Source organism: Trachurus japonicus, chromosome 19, assembly GCF_045865225.1.
Source record: "Trachurus japonicus isolate A0001 chromosome 19, Traja_1.0".
Lineage (NCBI taxonomy): Eukaryota > Metazoa > Chordata > Actinopteri > Carangiformes > Carangidae > Trachurus > Trachurus japonicus.
The window spans coordinates 24,336,407-24,358,486 of record NC_140925.1 but is presented as its reverse complement, the minus strand read 5'-3'; positions in this window follow the sequence as shown (position 1 = coordinate 24,358,486).

The following is a 22,080-nucleotide window of genomic DNA, read 5'->3' as shown; positions in this document are numbered from 1 at the left end:
GGAATAAACTGATATAAACCGGAATAAACCAGTTTAAACCGGAATAAACCGGTATAAACCGGAATAAACCGATCTAAACCGTAATAATTCGGTATAAACTGGTATAAACCAGTAAACCGGTATAAAGCAGTATAAACCTGTATAAACCGGAGTAAACCGATCCAAACCGGAATAAACTGGTATAAACCGGAATAAACAAGTATAAACCGGCCACGCCCCCGTTACAACATTAGGTCACGCCCCTGTCACAAAATTAGGCCACACCCCTGTCACAAAATTAGGCCACGCCCCCGTTACAAAATTAGGCCACGCCCCTGTCACACAATTCGGCCACGCCCCCGTTACAAAATTAGGCTGCTTCCTCTTCCTCCTCCACTTCTTCTGGTTCTGGATCAGGATCTAGAACAGGATATTGTCAAATAAGCGCTGGCCGACGTCCATTTATTTAGTTACCACGACAGGATGCACATAACACTGTTTCCTCAACAGGCTGCGGAGTCTCTGAGGCTCCACCCACAGCTGCTTTGGACCTCTGTGACCTCTGTGCTTACAACGGATGTCAGTTTACCTATAACCCAATACCTTGACATCTCCCCCTTAATTCTTATTACCCTTGCAGTAATACAGTTATAACAAACAATTTGACGTCAGCTCAGAACCTAAACTTATAAAGAATGAGTGTTTTGCTGTGCAACTCACAATATACTCAATTTTCACAACTTACATTGACAGTCGTTTGAACAGCTTGTTTCCTTCTTTTTTCAACATGAACAAACACTCTTCAGAATACAGTTTGATAGTTCCAACCTTAATCATTCATAAAGATGTTACATTAAACCTGACATTACAGTTACATGTTCATTCTGGTTTACACACTCTGCCCAACTTAGTCACAACCTGACCCTCAGATGTGTTTGTAGTCTATGTGAGTCGCTTTGTGTATGGCACAGTGTCTGGTGTTTTGTTTCAGTTCCTTCTAACTCAGAGTCCACGTTCTTAGTGTCTCAGCTGAGTGATACTGCTCTTGGTGGTACAAGTTGAAGGTGTCGTCTGTTCCTTCTCACCACTCCTCCCCGTGGCGAGTTCACTTGGTACGAGCGCTGTGTACCGCTCTCCTGCATGACAGACACTGGACCTTTCCATGTCTTGACCTCATCCAGTTTCAGCAAGACCTGATCACCTTGATGTAACAGTGGCAAGTCTCTAACCCCATGTCTTTTGTTAAAGTAATGCTGTTGCTTGGCCTCTGCATCTCTACGTCTAATAAAAGCAGAGGTAGTGACAAAGTGGTTCCAAGACTACGAGACACTGCTCGAGGAATTGGACATCAAAGGCCTTCCCTCTCATCTGTGGAACTGCGATGAGTCAGGTTGGATCTGGATCTGGATCAAGATGTGGTACTGGATCTGGATCTGGATCTGAAACAGGATCTGGTTCTGGATCAGGATCTAGAACAAGGTCTGGATCAGTATATGAATCTGAATCTGGAACAGAATTTGTTTAGCTTGGTTTGGTCTGGTTTCGGCTGGATTGGTCCAGTTTAATCTGTTTAAATCAAGCGTAGCGTTAGTTCTGGCAGGCCATGACGTCAAACTCTAATCAGCACAGCGTAGCTGTCATCACCGGTGCAGATCAGCTGATGGCTCAGCTGACTCCCCGTGGCTGCTTCCTATTGGGGAATTGCATTCAGAGCGCGCTATTTAAACTGCTCTAGCCCGACGTCACCTCCCTTGCTGCTGCTTCCTCTGCCGGCTTTTTTGCAACCCGCCTCCACCCCAGCTCCTCCCGTTATCTGTTATGAATCCCTATCATTGTGTCTTGTTAGGTGCTCTGCTCTGTCTGGGTTTTCTTTGCTGCTGCGCTCCCTGCTTATGCCGTTCATGATGGCTCATGAAGGGCAGGAAGGTGCTCTTCCTGCCTCAGACTTTCCACGCAAGTGAGTGGAAGAGCAGGGGGTCCCAGAACAGTATCATACCACCAAATAAAACTGTGAAAAATGTTTGATTTCCATCAAGAAATGAGAAGATTACTTGCAGAGAAACCGTCATTTGCAAGTTATGCTGTAAGTTGTTAAAGTACCACTCGACTACGAGCAACAATGAGCGCACACCTCCATTCAATGCATTACTCGAAGTACGCAGAACAGTTAGCGACTGAGGAAGAGCCACAGTTGCGACTGAGGAAGAGCCACAGTTAAAACAGGCAAGAATAACATCGTTTTTTGCCTCCCTCCTCATCTTGTTGTCTGCCAGCTGCTCGGCAAGAAACGATAACGAAAAAGCTGACTGAGTTTATCTGCAAAGATATGAGGCCAGTTAACATCTCGCAGGGGGACGGGTTTAAGGAGGTAATCCGCGAGATTGAGCCACGGTACATGATTCCCTCTCGTGGGACCATTACCAACAGAATTGTGAAGCTTTATGATACCACTAAAGAAAACATTCGTGAATTGATAAGTGGACAATTGATCGCCCTAACCACAGATGGATGGACATCAGTGGCCACGGACTCATATGTGACGGTCACAGCACATTTTATAAACGAGGACTGGGAAATGAAGGATATCGTTCTCAAAAACGACAGAATTTTTAAAAAGCCACACTGCCGAGAATGTTGCCGAGGTCATAGATAACATCCTCCAAGAGTACAACGTCAGTCACGAGTCAGTTCTTGCCATCACCACAGACAACGCTGGTAACTACATTAACGCTGTGGAGAGGCACCTGCAAGTCACCGATCTCCCCTGCATGGCGCACACTATTAACCTGGCTGTGAGGAGGGGGCTGGCAGTGCAAGCTATTGAAACTCCGCTCAGTAGACTTAAGGCCACGGCACTGTATTTTAACAAGTCGCCCACGGACAGCTACCTCCTAGAAGCTAAACAGAAGCTGCTTGGAGTTAAACCTGCCCAGCTTATCAACGACTGCGCTACTCGGTGGAATAGCACGTACGACATGGTGTGTCGGGCAGCTGAGCAGCAAGCTGCAGTTGCAGCTGTTATCATGGAAAAGAAACTGTGTCGTCTGGAGTTGAGTACTAGTGACTGGTCCCTCATGGAGCAGGTGAGAGCGGTGCTTCAGACGTTCAAAGTGGCGGCTGAGGCTTTATCAACACCCCAATTCCCAACCACATCAGCCGTTCTCCCCCTGAAGTTTGTTCTTCAATCACAACTACAGACCTCCACTGACAATCTAGCTGCAATCCGAGAAATGAAAACAAAGATTTCAGACGATTTAGCAAAGCGTTATGGGCAGGACAAAGATGCCTTCATGTTGCTTAACTCCGCAAGCTACCTTGACCCATGCTTCCACCGGCTGGTTCACTTAATACGTGACCCACAGCAGGAGCTGCGAGAGAAAGTAAAAAAGTAGCTGATCGTGATAACGGAGCAAAAAGAGGGAGACAGGGCAACGAGGCTGTGGACTGCCTGTACCAAGACAAAACAGCTCTCAGTGCTATGGGGGACCTGTTTGGGACTCCAAAGCACAAACACAAACTGTGATAGAGCACTACATGATGTTATTCAACAAGAGACGCTCATGTATGAGAGAGAGACCCCTCGGCTCACCCACAGTGACCCACTGGCATGGTGGAAAACGACACAAGTGAGATTTCCTCACATAGCTCTACTGGCCCGACGCTATTTGAGCATCCCTGGGACCTCGGTAAGAGCAGAAACTGTTTTCTCCACAGCTGGGATTGTAGTGGATAAAAAACGCTCTGCACTAAATCCAGAAAATGTTGCTCTAATCCAGGGGTATTCAATTAAAATTCATTGAGGTCCAGTTACTAAACTTTCATCCAAGTGAAAGGTCCGAACCTTATAAAGTCCAAATGGTGTCTTATATATAAGCTATAGCCTACCCCTATGTCAAATAAATAAAATCAACGAAGTGCATTTTCATATCTATTGTCAATTTTCAACACAGGAAACATTTAACATAGTGCACTTGTATAGTAAACAACTAGCTTTAAATTATTTTATTTTTTTTACCATGAATAAAAGTAGCCCCCAGGCAAATTAATTTAAGGCCTGTTATTTCAATTAAAGAGAACAAAACAGAATAAATAAGGGGGTTTCCCTGTTTGTTTGTTTGTTTGTTTGTTTGTTTGTTTGTTTGTTTGTTTGTTTGGTGCTTTTTTTTCTTTCTTTTTTTGAGGCCAAGGTGTCAAAAGCATCTTGATAGCTGCACTGTCATTGCATTGTCCCCTTCTATTAAATATGGAGGGAGGCTGAAAATCACAGGATATGTCTGTTCTGTTCTGTTCTGGTCAGTAGTCCTGAAATAGGTGTTTCTCTTCTATAACACACATTCTACATGTCTGAAGCGACGTCTTCCCGCATACGGGCTTCCTTCTCCTTTCAAACGGGGGCAGAGCTCCACGTGAAGAAGTTTACAGACCGAGGGAGAACCGGGGGTCTGACACAACACCGGCGGAGAAACAGGAAACAAGCACGTGCACCGAATACGCACCACTACGGCGTCGCTCTCGGTTGTGAGCGCACATGAAAGTAATGGGCTTGTGCGCGCAACAAGAGACCCATCTGAACGGCCCGCACGCGCGCGCGCGCACACACACACGCCTAACCAAGGCGGCGACGGCGGCCACAAACGCCCGGTGGCTCGCCTTTGACTTCAGCATCAACTTTTTTTAAATTTTGGAGCAAGACATGCTGTCATCACTCCGTCTCCTTTCTCTTTCCCTCTCTGACGCGCTGGTCGCGCAGGGTAAACAAACGATCTGATTGGCTCAATTGAGTGAAGCTGCAGTATTGACTGGAGCCCGCTGTCCCGTCGGAAAAAAAATGCTCCAGGAAAATGTTAACTTATTAGAGATTGGTCTCGGGTCCGGATCAAACCATCACTCGGTCCGGGTCCGGACCGAGGTCCGCCATTTGATGATGCCTGCTCTAATCTGTTTATGTTGACAACTGTGACAAAATAGATGTTCATTTGTTTGGGTCTGTGTCATGGTTAAAAGTTTACAAAATGTTGCACTACTGTAAATGTACAGAAACAACCAGTGTTGTTTGAAACGCTTTAAATGCTGCTGCCATAAGCGCCTTAATTTTCGTTCCGTGTTTGGGCCTTTGTTGGTCAAAAGTTTACAAAATATTGCACGACTGTAAAAGTACAGAAAAGATAACCAGTGTTGATTGAAACTTTGCTGTTTTAAAATGCTGAAGCCATAAGCACTTCTGTTTTCGTTTTGATATGATTTAATTTATTTACTTAATCCATGTGTTAGTGGAGCGGTAAGAAAATTGCCTTCTTGTCTTTATCCATGAAGAGTTGTCTTTTTGAGACTGAGGATAGCAATTAGGCCTGTAACGATACACCAAAGTCACGATTCGATTCGTATCTCAATTTCTGACCCACGGTTCGATACACGATTAGATTTTGATAGCAAAAACTGGATTATTTATTATTACAACAATATAACATTAACAATTATAACTAGGGCTGCCCCCAAATAGTCGACCAAACACTGGTCGACCAAAAAAACATTGTTCAATTCAATTTTACTTATAAAGTGCATTTCATGCATAGGGCAAACTCAATGGGCTTTACAATAGTGAAGCAATTATAATACAATGCAATTTAGCCGACCAAAATCTCATTGGTCAATTGGTCGCAGGAAAAAAGCAACAACATTTGGAGCCATGTCTTGTCAAAATTAAGTCAAAATCAATATGACTGAACTGTATATGAAAGGCTATAGGGCTTTTAATTTGAAGGGCCAGATACAGGAAGTCGTGACACGCACTCGCTGTCAGTTTTTTGTTGTTGTTGTGTTTTTCTCTTTTTTTGCACGGCAGGTCCGGTCCCTACTTTTTTTTCCTTGTTTTTACGATGTGGTAACAGACGTTTCACCGCTGTTTTCAACAATTAGCGGGCGCTGCTTTGCGTCCCGGTCCCGTCCCACAGCGCTCACCGGCAGTCAGTCTCAGTGTCACGGAGCAGAGAGACATGATAGTCCCCACTGCAGTCAGAGACCCGCACCGCTCCACGCCGCTGCCCCCCGACCCCGCATGATCTGATATCACCAAGTATTTAACAGCCCAGGACCGCTGTTATAACCAACCGGTTAGGTTTAGGGTTAGGTTTAGGATTAGAGTTAGTCCTGGGCTGTTGTGTACTTGGTGATATCAGATCGTGCGATATAACGCCAGAAATTTCATCATAGTCACTCACACACACATCACACAGTCAGATCGCTCTGCACACAGCTTATGAACTTAATTAGTTTCAACAAGTCGGTCGGGTTTTACCGTTATGCCCGTTTATCACCAATAAACACAGTAGATGCGGAGGGTAAGTGACTGAGCTCAGGCTGTGGGAGGGGTGGGGTCACGATCTGATATCACCACGTACACAACAGCCCAGGACTAACTCTAATCCTAAACCTAACCCTAAACCTAACCGGTTGGTTATAACAGCGGTCCTGGGCTGTTAAATACTTGGTGATATCAGGTAATGCGCGTTATATCTATTTATATATATTTATTATACATTTCTGGCCATGTGTTGGTAAAAAAAAAAAACAGATTTGGTTGAAGTGCCCTCTAGTGGACGTGGGACGTATGGCCTAATAATACGCTGGTATCGCTGTATATAATGATATAATTAACTCAATGAGTGCCGCGCTCCTTTCCAAAGTTTTAGTCAAGTGTACCGGCAATTTAGACCATTTTTGACGATTTTTGTAGAGCCACAGTGTATTCTGTATTATTGCCACCAACACATACTGTGGCTCATTTGAAAGGTGAAACTTTATGCTTCAAATGGCCACAAACCGTTTGTTTCTACGTGCCTCCGTTCCTGAGAAAAGTCAAGCTAAACATGGCTAGGTTTCACCAAAATCCCTGCCTTTTTTTCTAGAAAAGGAGATAGAGCGTCTTTTATGAAAGGTGCTCTGTTTGTGCCTGTCGCTCTTCTAACACTCGCATTTCTGGATCAAAGGGCTCGTGTAAGATAAATATATACAACAATTGTTGTTCTATTCACAAAACCACCATTGGGGGCGGGGGGCGCCACTAAACAACAATAATACAGACGCACCATGCCGTGTCACAGTCTCTCGCCGCGGAATGTGATGGTCTCTCGGCCAAAAGCAGGTCGGGAACACCGGAATGTGATGGTCTCTCAGCCACAGCAGGTCCGGAACACCGGTCCCACCGGTGGTCGCGGTCCTTCTGTGGTACGGGTTGGTGATGCCGGTCTGTTTTGACTGAGGGATCATCACATTTTACCGCGGGAGGACCTTGGGGAGGACACGGTGTTGCTCCAGATGAAGACCGGGCGGGACTGTCGGCTGAGAACTTCCTGTTTCGGCTCCGAGCTGCTGGAGCCTCGCGGGTGAGAGCGGAGCAGCTGCTGCATCCACATGCAGAACTCCGTTTGCAAAAGCCGAGTTATGATAAAAACTTCCAGATCATGAGCTGTCATGAGTTTTTGATCGTCATCTATTTCAGTTCTACTAGTCGTAGAGTCCCCAAATTTACACATAAGGTGTGTTAAAGTGTCTAGTTTCATAATTAAAAAAAAAAAGCAAAAAACGAGAAATCTCGTTTTTGGCACTCAACGCATGGGAACGAAAAACGAGAAATCACGTGGTTGGCACTCAATGAGTTAAAAAAAAAGATGAAAAAATTTGAATATTATTCGAATATTTAACATAAGAAGCATTAGAAATTTGAATATGATTTGAGGGGAGGATTGACAGCTCTAGTACACAAATATACACACATCATAACTAGGGCTGTCAGAGTTAACGCGTTAATCGCGATGCGATTAATTTAAAAAAATAACGCGTTACATTTTTTAAATCGCGGCCCATTTTGTCCTCTGTCTGCTGGACTGGAGGACTGGAGTGTGGGACCTCTAGTCCAGTAGGTGGCAGTAAGGCACCTTCAAGTTGGTTGCTACACAAATATACACAGTCTAACATATATCCACAGCTCCATCCATTGATTTTTTGACGGCTTTGTTGTAAACAAATGCACATGGCCATGTATTGATTTTTTTTGACAGCTTCGTTGTCAACAAATGCACATGGCCAGGCAGAGGCTAGCAAAGTAAAGGGCAATTTCCACTGGATGCAATTCGTTTCAATTCTGTGTGAGTTTCATGCATCATGTGTTATGATTAGGTAGGCCTACTAGGTCTGGTCTAAAAGTTGTTTGTCTAGAGATTATAACACTTTGGCTTGGACTTTCAACACTTTGGAGTGTTGAAAGTCCAAAGCGCCATATATAACATTTTTAATAGAGATTAATCGCGAGTTAACTATGGAAAAAATGCGATTAATCACGATTAGAAAAATTAATCGTTTGACAGCCCTAATCATAACATGATAATTCATCGATCCACTGATTATCAAAGGCTTTGTTGAAAAGAAATGCACACAACCACAACCAAAGGAGGGTTAGCAAAACAGAGGAGAAGTGACCGGATTTATAAATTATGCAATTTATAAATCGATAAAGTCGCATTTTGATCAACATTATGTCTCAAATTAATTATTTCACTCATCCTGTCAGGGTTTATTTCTCCATAACAACCTCCACACTCTATATTATCCCATAGTATATCCGGCTGGGCCATCTGTGATGACTTTACCATATGAAACATCAAATTACTGCTGCAACACAAGTAAACAAGCTGAGCTAATATCTGTGCATGTGGTTATATCCCATATTAAGTAATCATAGATGTGTTTGTGTTTGAGCCCAATCTGAACCTTGTAAATGAGAAATTATGTTAGGAAGAAGTAGGGCTGACCCCAAAAGATTGAAGCTTCAGTTCGTTGCCATGGTAATCAATTATGAAGTCCATGATCGATTTTTTTTTTTTTTTTTCATTTTTGGCACCGGTTGTCATCGGCAGTTGTTACATTGAAATGAGTAGGCTACTTGGCATCCTGGAAATCCTGCCTGATGAGTTTTGGAGACCCTGTGCCATACAGTCATTTTCTGTCTTTGCCTCTTGATGTTGATGATGAGTTGATGAGTCTGATGTTTGGCTTAATCTGATTTGCTGATTTGTCCAACCTTGTACTAGGTGAACATCAAATCAACCAACATTATAATTCATTACCTGAAAAACTGTTCATAAACAAAACACATTTTTTATGTGATTGTGGCCACTTTTAATAGCATAGATTAAAAACCAGTTTGAACAGGCCAAATTCAATTTCATGCATGGTTTGAAAGGCATTTCTCTTTGTGATCATCAGTATCATTCAGAAAGTTAATAAATGACGCCCAGTACATTTTAAAACATTTCTTGTTTCCCCTTGACAAAGTTTCTAATGGAAGACATGACAGGGTTCTTGAAGAAATGACTCTCATTTGGTCTGCTTGTCTTATCTGTGACAGTATGATTAACCTTTTGACCTCTACCAAACATGCATAGAAAAAAATGTTGTTCTTTCTTTAATTTAGGTTCTACTGCATAACATACCCACAAAAGGGTTATGTTGGGACAGAGGAGATGGCAGCAAGCCAAGCAAGGTTGCTCATACATCCATCTCATGGCTCTTCACCAGGGATCCTGAGCTTTTCCCAGACAATGTGATATGTAATCCCTCCTGTATTGTCATGCTCTGCCCTGGGATCTCTTCACAGCTGGATATACTCATACAACCTCCACAGGGTCGGGTACGAGTCTGTTTGGTGTGTCCAGCTGCGTCGGGAACGTGCGGAAGCTGTTGGGTCCCGTCAGGCCCGATTCGACATGCACAGTCGGGGAGCGTCGGACGTCGGGAGAGTAGACTCGTCGGGTACTCTGATTGGCTGTGTGCTAGCTATGGCTATTCTGATTGGCGGTGCCCTAGCAAATCAGCGCGGTGTGTGGGAGGGGCGGAAGTGAGTAAGTAAACAAACGGTGCAGTTTCTCCTTACTTTTTCCCTCCTGCGATGTCTTCGGGCAAGAACGAGCCTGAGAGCAGACAACGTGACAATCAGCTCAGCCGGAGCCATCATTTTGCTGCCAAGGTTTGTTTTCCAAAACGTCCAAAACATCTTCTCAAAACTAATAACTTCTTCTGTGGTTTCTCCATTGTCATTTCCTGTTTTCATGTTTCAGATTACTGGCACGAGACTAGCGCCACCCGCTGTTAGGGAGACTTCTTGCATCTCACGCAAACTGTGTCAGACGAGAGACGATGTAGTCGTTGGACAAAGGCCGTCGGCCGTCAGCTCGCGTCGGGGCAGTGCGAGGTGGCCTTTAAAATGGCTCCTTCCAGTTCTAAGCAGCATCAGCTCTGCTTTCCAGTGATCAACTGAGATATTCATCCTAAGGATATTCAAGCATAGCTGCCTCTTCACCATCACATTCACTATCACGTTGCTGCTCTGACTTTACTGAGTACAGCAACTCGCTACAAACCCAGAAGCAAGAATCCATTGTTTCCCAATAGAGTACCATGGTCTCACACAGAGGTTGCTGACCCCCATCCCAGCTGCTTCACACTCAGCCGCAAGGCCCCTAACTACAGTGTGCGCTTTAGGTCACAGTCCAGTGAAGCAAGTGAATCTACCTCATCAGCAAAAAGCTTTGATGCGGTTCTGAGGTCACTGGATTGGACTCCACTTCTCAAGAGGTTCACAATCAATCACAGAAGGAATCTGTTTACCAAACCATGTGTATCAACTCCCAAATCAGTGGGGTTTTTTTTTACCCCACCTTAAACACTACTAGATTTCTACGTATTTTAACACAAACATTTTACACTTATTGTGTAATGTTTGTTTTAAGAGTCTCTATTTGTTCTTGAATCTAATCTATGTACTGTACAACAATGGAGTACGCTGATCTTTTAATCATGTAATCTAATTTCAGACATCCGTTTGTGTCTCTATTACAGTGCTCATCTGTTTTAAAAGGGCTGATTGACATTTGTCAGTCCTTGGATGTCTGACGCTCAAACATTACACTGAGGTTTCATCATTGTCTCCATTTCCTGTTTGTGTGCATGTGTGCGTGGGCCTGCATGGGAGAGGAAGAAACGGGTGTTTTTCTTCCTGTGTATATCCATGTGTACACACCTGTCCACAGAATGAAAATGAAGGGTGAGGTTTTGTCCTCAACAAGAGGAAACCGGAGAGATGTCAAAGTTGTGATGTCATGATGATGACACACTGTTTTCAGAAAATGAAACAAAAATAAAAACAGAATTTCTTTGAACCGAGACCTGACCCTAGTCTCTTGAACCACTCAACATCCCCAAGGACAACAGCTGACATCAAACCTGGAGTTACAACCTAGGCTCACAGAATCTGGAGACTGTTTTTTACTTTTTGTGGTACTTTTACCCAAAGTTTGTCTTTGCAGTAAGTTTTATTGCACAGTAAATATTTTCTACAACAGGCTGAGCAACCTTATCATCTCCTACAATTCAGCATGTGCCCGTTAAAGCAGAAGTAAGTGGTCCGGTCGTTTTCGCTAATGCTGCGTTCCAGGCAGGCTTTTGAAATCGTAAATTACAGCTTCAAGTCACAACTTACGACTTTGTAGCGTTCCAGGCAACCCACTCGTGTTTCTCCGACCTGTTTTACCTGTGAAAGTCACTATAACGGCCACTCGTAACTTCCGACTGGTGAACTCGTACCAGATCAAACTGATACAACTTCACGGTCGGAAAAATACGAGTTTCCTTGAACGCACCATAACAGTCCTCGTCTCTACGTCGCCACATTCACGGCATCCCTTGGCTGCACACACAGCCCTGCATGCCGTTCTCTCTCCTCATTGGATAAAAACTGTAGGATACGATAAATGTTTTCTCCTCGGCTCAGAGCAGAGCAGAGTGACTGACAGACCTGTGTTTCAGACCAAACACTCTATGTAAGTGATTGCTGTCGGAAGATATAACTATTTAAGACTTATATTAACACAAATATATCACTTACTTCTGCTTTAACCTAACTACATTCTCATACTGCTGTTTTGAGTGTGTCCGGGGGCTTTCTAATCTCAGGGTTACTACTGTAGCTTCCCATCTTAAACTAATTAAGCAGGCCTAAGTTTTACAGTAGACATGACCACTCAGTGATGATTGGACCATTCATGTGATGTAGATTGTAGTAGTTGAGAGACAGTCAATAAAGGGTATGGTATGTAATATCAATGGCATGGCCATAAATTTAATAAAAATGTTCTTATGTACTGTCATGTAAACTGTGAAGTAAAAAGAGATGTATACGAAATGGTGGATTCTTGTACTGAAGTCGTTACACCTTTGATATTTACTGCTATTCACTGATACAATTCATGTATTTATGTTGACATTGATTTTCTCAAAGGCTTTACTCGTTCACCCTTTTACCACAAATTGCTATGGATGGGAGCAAGTCATCTAAAAGGTTTGGACTGACTGTAATTTTGCTGTCAAAGTGATAAAGTTAACCTAAAAAAAACTAGATATTTCATCATTTAGTCTTGATCACTGGCTGTGTGTCCACTTTTATATGCACACCAACATTATATCATCAAGTGGCCCACTCTCTGGATTGGAACTTAAACAAGCCATGCGCTGCCAACATCTCAGTCAAGGATGTCAAGGCACCATGAAATATTTTGCCTCCGCATAGCTGAAGCTATGTGCTCAGAGGAGGTAAAAAAAAAAAGGTGTTTACTTAGAATTTTCTTCTTTTTTTATCAGCATCCATCGCTCAAGCTCAACCATAAGACTAAATGCATCAACTTCTACAATGTTGGCAGTCTAGACAGATTAAATTGATATTCAAAGCAACAGATCGTCTTCTCTGATTGTAAATACTGTGTCACAAGTCACCAAACACCCAAATGTGTTCATATAATTTCCAAGAAAAATGAATAGATCACAACAGTGTATTCTTATGATGTGTAGAGTGAGTTGACGGCCATCTTGATTTCCTTCAGGTTTGTAACACCTGAAGAGTACCGTATAGTGCAGTGATACCACATTAGATAAAGGAATACTTTTATCACTAATGTTCTCACCTATTACATAAGACGGTGAATCGGCATGTTTCTAAAAATGTCACAGTGGTTTAAAGGGACATTGTGTAACTTTTCTTGTTGTCTATTCACAAAAATCAATCATTTCGTTCAAAAGTGTCTCATTAATTATTAATTACCCCCATCAACAAACTGAAGTGTTCTGGTAAGCTCTAAATTAGAGCTGGTGAGCTCAGTGCTGGCTTCCATGGTGTGCCGCCATCTTTTACGTTCAGTGGCAGCATGACCGTAGGTAACCACAGAAACTCACCGGAGCAGTTGGCTATGGGAGAAACGATCGAGGTGGCGTCTGTTTGAAAACCATCACCACCGTGTAGTTTGAGAAAGGATGGAGGGTCACACTGATGCTGCCGAGTCAGGCAGTCTGCAGTCGACAAACAAACCGCTTTCCATTTTATTCAACGAGAGAAAGCCAGTAAAACGTGGGTAAGGTAAACAATACGACGGACATCACCATGACAACATATTGTCATGTGTGTATGGTTTTGCCTAGAGCCGATAGACCACTTGTTTACTTGTTTATTTTATTTTGTATAATAGTGGTATGATGTTTGTATTTTTTATGTATCTGTGAAGCACTTTGTGAGTCTTCTCTGTGAGAAGTGCTATATAAATAAAATTTTACTTACTTACTTACTTACTTTTCATAAGACGCTTGTTCATCCCGTTACGTGCAGCAGCTGTCGTCCGTCTGCCGTCTGCCCGATTCGATGTGAATGCAGCATAAAGAATACGACTGAGTTGGTTGTGATATACAAACGCACTGCTAGATGGGAGTACAGTAATTCCTACACAATGTCCCTTTAAGGCCAAACCTTTCCAAATTCTAAATTAAATAATCATGAAATTGTCTTAAAAACTATACCATTGATGCAGTGCAATAACTTTTATTTAGGTTATATCTTGTTTCTAACTTCAGATTTACTTATGCTTATGTACAGCTCTGTTGGGCATAAAACAATGACTTCCCTTAGGTGTATGTGTCTCACAATAAGACAGCATTAAGCCTTGCCAGAACCTTTGTTGGCCTGTATTTCAGTACTGCAGTGCTTTCACAGAGTGTAACAGCAACATCAGCAATATGTTCACAATAGCAATGTTAACAAGAGTTTGGAAATGATCATGTTTACCATGGTTGGCAAGTTTAGACAGGTTCAGGAAAAGTTGAGGATTAATATGTTCCTGAATTTAACCAGTTCATCTAATTGTTCCAGAAAGATCATATGACGCTCAATAAGAGTGGATGTAAAGCATTTTTGAACTGAATCCCTTTGGGCCTCTCAACAAATGTCCTGTGGCTGGGCCACTCACTCAGTGTTGTTCTATCACTGGGAGGTCTACAATGGTTCTCATGGACTTCAGAGTTTGGGTTTTGTCCTGGTGTTGTCACGATACCAACATTTTGTTTTTTTTGATGTTTTTCCGATACTTTTCGGTACTTTTCCAAATAAAAAGAGAACACAAAAAATGTCATTATTGGCTTTATTTTAATAGAAAATCTTAGAACTATAACATATGCATCAGTAAATAATCACTAAATCCGTAAACAGTCACTGCTGCTGCAGGATTAATATTCCATCTATATTAATCTGAACTCTTCCTAAATTAAAACATTAGTGGTCTGTTTAAAAATGAATATCAACTTGTTTTCTTTGCATTATTTGAGATCTGAAAACACTGCATCTTTTTTGTTATTTTGACCAGTTGTAATTTTTGGGAGAAAATGTTATCAGTAGTTTATAGAATGAAACACAAACGTTCATTTTACTCAAACACACAACCATTGTTTCCCATACGTAGACCATGTACTATGACTCTGAAAACACCAAACAGCTCAAAGGAAAGAGGAGACTCTCTATTTAACTAGTGAAAAAACCATTTGTTTGTACCTTGTTCCATTCTTGATTTATCTTAAGTTGAATAGAGCCTGGTTGCACCAAAAATACCACTTTTTTTCTAGAAAGCTGAGAAAAATGCATTTTTGTGAAAGAGAGTCTCTCAAGAAAAACAGTGATTTATCCGTTTTAATTTTGGCTTCAAAAACATGTAAGACATCTGAAAATTTCATTTCACATGTTTTTTCATTGACCCCCCCCACCCCTCACAAAAAAAGACAAAACAAAAAACAAAACAACAACTAAAATACAACAAGTACGAGCAGTTTCTGCCCCCTCAGCCTCTCCTCCTTCTCCTCCTGCTTCATCCCCTCGTCTCTGAAGGAGGGAGACGTCGTGGCGTCTTCAGCCTCTCTGCTGGACGCGGCCGCGCTGATCTCTCGGTTCGTCATCACGTCGGTTTCAGACAGCAACTGGTGAAACTGACTCCGCGATCCGCTTTCGCTTCGGCATTTTGGTGCTGATCATCTAGATCAGTTCACCTTTCCTGCCTCCTCTGATCACTTCATGCTGGAGCTATGCTAATAGCATCCGTAGCTAAGCTTTCCTCCAGCTCCACGTTACACTTGTTCCACGCTCTGCCCGTCGTTTTTCTCTAGAAATAGAAACTTTTTCCAACTTTTTTATCTCTGTACCGATCGCGCTCGTCTTCTCCTTCCTCTTCACTTCTTGCTCTGATCTATAGTCTTCTTCGTTCTACACATCCCAGAAGCCCCAAAATTACTCACAGTGTGCGCGACAGCATCCCCATTTACCAGCCCCAGAAAAGTGCGTTTGACGTCTATGGACGTCATTGGCACTCAAGCGTTGGATTTTGATTGACGTCCATAGACGTCAATGGCACTCAATGAGTTAATTAACGAGTCTGTGGCGGCCCGTCTCTCTCTCGCGGGCGGCGCACACAGACATAAACACGGGCACATTGACAGGTGGCGCTGTAACGGTAATAAAAAAAGCACCTTGCATCGTTTGTGGCTCACTCGCTCGCCGCGGCTCAAATTACAATGCGGCGACTTCACGTGGCGACGTCACCGCTGCCGGCGGCGCAAAATGAAAGTACCGGTCCCATCTAAGCGCAGTATGGTACTGTTTTAAATGCCTCAGTACCCCGGTACCAATCTAGTACCGGTATACCGAACAACCCTAATGGGACCTAATGGGCACATGTGTGCATTTATAAACTATGTCTACTCAATTTACTCCCAGACACATCTGAAGTATAATCAAAGCAAATAGGATGCAGCTGTAAATGAGAGATTTCAGTTTATGATTTTTGGTCAATTTGCAAGAAATGTTTTCATTTAGTCTTCATGGGTTACAGGGTGTAAATCAATGGGGAAAATTGTTTATTATTTTAAATGAAATCAACAACCTCATGAAGTGTGAAAAGTGCAGATGTCTAAATACTCTCCGACACTCTCTAACCACTGTAATTTAGTCTGGACCAACTGACTGGACCAAAGACTAAATGACTTGCATTGCAATTCATAAAGCAGTGCTGCAAGCATGGTTAAAACCCTTTACACATTACTGTCAAATGAATAAACAGCCTTTCCCTTATTCTACATGCACAATTTAATTGCCTCAGGGTCAAAGAAGAACATATTTCAGCTGCCTCCAGGTTCTGCCAATACCCTCACTGCAAGGAACTCTACCTATATCTACAGTATCCAACCTGCAAATCCACTGCGTTGCATTTAGCTGTATCTACCTGAACCTAAAGCAGCTCCTGGATAAACCTCTTCACTACCTGGAGAGAGGTCAGTCCAGACTGTAGCCTTGGATGTGATCTGCTCTGCTCCCTTGGCCAACAGAGGCCCACTTGCCATCCCTCTTAATCCAACCATGTGCTAGGCCAGATGTAAACATTGCTACGGGACCTGTAGTGTTGAGCTCCTCCTGCTTCATTAGCAAAAGGTGGGAGGCTAGTGATAAAGTTGCTTCTGTGGCATCCCATATTAGCTCTGTAGCAGATTTCTGCTCCTTGGTCGGTCCTGAGTGAAGCTGGAAAGCTGCCACCCAACTCTCTGTGGCAATCTGGCTGTGACAACCCGCCTGGACACGACAGCAGTTCTTAGCCAAAGAGGCCCAGACCAAAAGGCTTCCACTGACTTCTACTGAGTCACTGCAAAGAAGCTACAAGGAGCATTAAGCATGATGTCACAGCAGACAGCTGCCAAGAATTTTTTTTTTGTTGTTTAATCAGTGCCCTGCCCCTGTATATGAGATGTGATAGCAGGTGCTAACATTTCAACAGCCTCACTCCAATTGCTTGAGAGACACTGTACCTTGCAGAAGACCGATTATTCAAAAGCCCTTCCCAGTCTGTCACCAGTGAGGCCTGCTGTGAACTGTGAAGAAGACACCACACACACACACACACACACACACACACACACACACTGCAGAGACTCAGGCCACACCACCACCACTTGATCCTGGAAAAAAGGCTTCCTCTTACAGTAAATCTGGACGCCGTCCCACTATGAAAATGTACGACTCATCCCTTAACCAAACTTTCCAGGATAACTGCTTTGACAGCTTAAAAAATATTATCTTCACAGAAGTCTAAGTGAATCCTGCGAGTTCAATTTTCATGAGGCATTTGGCTGGAAAAAGATTCACTGAAAATCAATTGAGTTGGGCAGCTGGAAGGAGAACCAATCAGTGGACGTAAAAGAGTAATGTGGATGATGATGACAACAAGCGTTATTTCCAGCACCATATATGGTTAACATGGCCACAGATTAACTTCAAAGTCCAGTCTTAACCCAACAACAAAGCTGAACATGAAAAGTCTAAAACGCTTGGAGTGACAAACAGTACAGAGAGAGCAAGACAAGGGTTTGGGGGAAAGTGAGGGAAAGAAAGAAAAGAGAAGGAACAAACAAGAGGTCGACAAAATAGTCCACTGATAAAGATAAATGGACAGAAACACTAAAACCAGATAGAACAAAAGAGAAAGGGTGAGAAGATATGAGCTGAACAAAGTAAAAGGAAGGTGAGTGGGTAAAGGCAGTCAGCGTTATGTTAGCCCTTCTACTTTGTAGTCAGACTGGAAGTTAAAGGTAATGGAAAAGCATGAATGGCTATTACAGGTCATTCCAACAGTTTTAAACAACTTTAGGTGCAACATGACCTTCACTGCAGGAGATTTCACCGGGCAAGGCTTCAAAGAGAATACCAGAGGAATTCTAATCAATTTTGTCCTATCAACTCTGAAATCTTTGTTTATTCTCCTGCAGACCTATAAGACTTCATATAAGACAGACAAAACTTTCAGGAGCTTTTACAAATATGCATCCTGCCCTATCGGAGCAAATCCACCCCCACCCAACACCCTGAAGTCCAGCCGACCATGATTGGGCATTGTCTGTTTCCAGAATACTGGCCCTGCTTACAGAGGGGGTTAACGTTCATCTGAAAGGTGAAACTCAGAGGAGACAATGGTTTCATTGCAAGGCTGTCTGGACAGCACAGCGTGGGAGGAGTTCACTGAATGAAGGGTCGACTGATACATCGGGCTGATATTTGCCTTTTTTTTACGTGTTATCAGCATCAGCCGATGCGCGGGTGCTTTCGATTTACTGTCTATTTATGCATTGCAGTTAGGCATGGGCCGATTACCGGTTTCAAGGTATACCACGGTATGAAAAAGTCAAGGTTTCAAAACCACTACAATTTTCCGTCATACCGTTCCTGCGGTATGAGCCGTTTTCCCCAGGTGGTGTGCAGCTGCAGCACAGACTTTCATGTGTGGCGCTGTAGCGCTGGCTGCCACACAAACACACCACCAGAGAAGAAGAGTGAAAGCTGCGCTGGATTCAAACTCCAAACATTATGGACTAAATGTTGACTCAGAGTCGTACTAGTCCAAACATGCAGATTGATGCAGATTTAACGGACGCGTTTCAGGCACAGTGTCCGAGGGAGTCGACAGTAGTCGGCCATGTTGTTGTTGTTGTTGTTACCTTCCGTCCAGCGGTGTGGCTCTAGTTACAGAGGCGTGGGTCTGTGACATCACTGTTTGACCGGACGTGTTAAAAGGATGACGAGGAGTTGGTCACCAAACCTTCATTTATTACAGGAACGTACCAAGAGTACCTGTATGCAGGGACATGGGCGCCGCCATTAGCCCAGATCCATACCGGAAGTCACGACCGGAAGTTGCTCTTCTTCATGTGTATCATTTCTATGTAGATAAAAAAAATAACTCAGTAACTCAATGGTCCATAATAAAATATTGTTTTCCAGCAGATATCTTAGTTACAACATGATTGAGCTATAAAATATTTTTTTGCATGGATCGTTTATTAAGTTATTGAGTTATTTAAAAAAACGCTGCTAACGGCTAACAGCTAGCGCCGAACGGCTAGCGGCTAGTGCCGAACGGCTCCTAACTTAACCTAAAAAATAAAAACCTAAAAATTCCTAGCAAGGAGTCTTAGCTTAGGAGTGATTCCATAACACTCTCAGAGAACTCTGAGCAAGGAGTGAACAGAAACTCCTATCTTAGTGAGGAGGTGTGGTTGACCCCCGTTGCTAGGTATGAGTCATCATTTCAAATGCTGTGATTGGTTGATCCTAAAAGTTAGATAAAGAGCACCCGCCCCATGTGTTGAGGCTATAGTCCTCACTGCAGGTGGCCCCGGTTCGAATCCTGTGTCGAGCAGTCCTATCCTGCATGTCTTTCTGCCTCCCATTTCCTGTCTCTCTCTCTCAACTGTTCTGTCAATTAAAGGCCAAAATGCCCAAAAAATATACTTTAAAAAAAAGCTAGATAAAAAAATATACTTTTGGTGATAATGGGCAAAGGATGGACCCTCAAATCGATACATTTAACCATAAAATCCAATCTTATGAAGACTGTGTAATTGTAAAAATTATTTCACATAAAAGAAAATATCTGTTAAATGAATAGTAAGCTATACTTTAAAATTATCCTAAAAATGTGTGAAAACTTGCACAGTATTCACATAGTGAAACTTATATTTATTTGCTTATATTAATTACCATGCTGGTCATTTTTGCACTTTCAACTTTCCAACTCAATTTGGTATTAACAAGGGTAAAATGGCTCAGCTTTAATCAGTGTCTGTGATTGCTGACCGGCCTATAAGAAGCAGTGTTGGTTGGCTTTGAAATCTACCACAAACCAGTGAACAGCAATGGAGAAGAAAAGAACAAGGAAACCCAACTGGACAGAGGAACAGGAACAATCTGTAGCGTTTCATTAATTCACTGACATCCAGTGTTTGGAGAATATCTCTCCTGCCTGTTCTGTCCACCATTTTGTCCTCTGCTTAGGGAACTCCTAAGCCACTTAAAAGTCCTCTTCCCTACTCTTAACAGATCCCACCTTAGGAGCTCTCTTAAGAGCTAGGATTCTTTAGGAATAGCTTTTATCTTTACTAGGATCTACTCTTAACTTTTAGGAGAAATTCTAAGAAAACATCATGATTCTAAGAATTTTCTTAGAATTTGGCCACTAGGAGCAACTCTTTGCACTAAGAATCTTTAGGAATACGGCCCCAGGAGAGAGAGAGAGAAAAAATAAATGAAATGTCGTTGGTGGGTGCTTTGGTTAGGGTTAGGCAATGAAGAAAGTAGTTGGTTAAGTTTAGTAAAAAGAGCAGGTAGAGGCTAGACAGGCCCCAGAGAGACGAAGAAGAGCAACTTCCGGTCGTGACTTCCGGTATGGATCAGCTGGGCTAATGGCGGCGCCCATGTCCCTGCACACAGGTCCCTCTCGAACGTACAGTGACTGTCGGCCGTAACCGCGACAACAACAACAACGACAAACTTATCCTCTCATACACACAGACGCACACAGGCGCTGTCTTCCTCACACTCACCCCTCCCCTCCGCTCTCACACACCCGCTGCACCAGACACATTCACAGACAGTCAGAAATCACAGAACTCTTCAACATTATAACCAGGGGCCGTATTCCTAAAGATTCTTAGTGCAAAGAGTTGCTCCTAGTGGCCAAATTCTAAGAAAATTCTTAGAATCATGATGTTTTCTTAGAATTTCTCCTAAAAGTTAAGAGTAGATCCTAGTAAAGATAAAAGCTATTCCTAAAGAATCCTAGCTCTTAAGAGAGCTCCTAAGGTGGGATCTGTTAAGAGTAGGGAAGAGGACTTTTAAGTGGCTTAGGAGTTCCCTAAGCAGAGAACAAAATGGTGGACATAAGAGGCAGGAGAGATATTCTCCAAACACTGGATGACAGTGAATTAATGAAACGCTACAGATTGTTCTTGTTCCTCTGTCCAGTTGGGTTTCCTTGTTCTTTTTTTCTCCATTGCTGTTCACTGGTTTGTGGTAGATTTCAAAGCCAACCAACACTGCTTCTTATAGGCCGGTCAGCAATCACAGACACTGATGAAAGCTGAGCCATTTTACCTTTGTTAATACCAAATTGAGTTGAAATGTTGAAAGTTGAAAGTGCAAAAATTACCAGCATGGTAATTAATATAAGCAAATAAATATAAGTTTCACTATGTGAATACTGTGCAAGTTTTCACACATTTTGTAGGATAATTTTAAAGTATAGCTTACTATTCATTTAACAGATATTTTATTTTATGTGAAATATTTTTTTACAATTACACAGTCTTCATAAGATTGGATTTTATGGTTAAATTTATCGATTTGAGGGTCCATCCTTTGCCCATTATCACCAAAAGTAGGCTATATTTTTTATCTAGCTTTTTTTTAAGTATATTTTTTGGGCTTTTTGGCCTTTAATTGACAGAACAGTTGAGAGAGAATCAGGAAATGGGAGGCAGAAAGAGGGGGAATGACATGCAGGATAGGACTGCTGGACACGGGATTCGAACCGGGTCGCCTGCAGTGAGGACTATAGCCTCAACACATGGGGCGGCTGCTCTACCAACTGAGCTAAACACCACCCCTTTATCTAACTTTTAGGATCAACCAATCACAGCGTTTGAAATGATGACTCATACCTAGCAACGGGGGTCAACCACACCTCCTCACTAAGATAGGAGTTTCTGTCCACTCCTTGCTCAGAGTTCTCTGAGAGTGTTGTGGAATCACTCCTAAGCTAAGACTCCTTGCTAGGAATTTTTAGGTTAAGTTAGGAGCTCTCTGAGAGGATTCTTAGAATCTTTAGGAATACAGGCCCAGAACATTACTGCAGGGTCGCTACAATA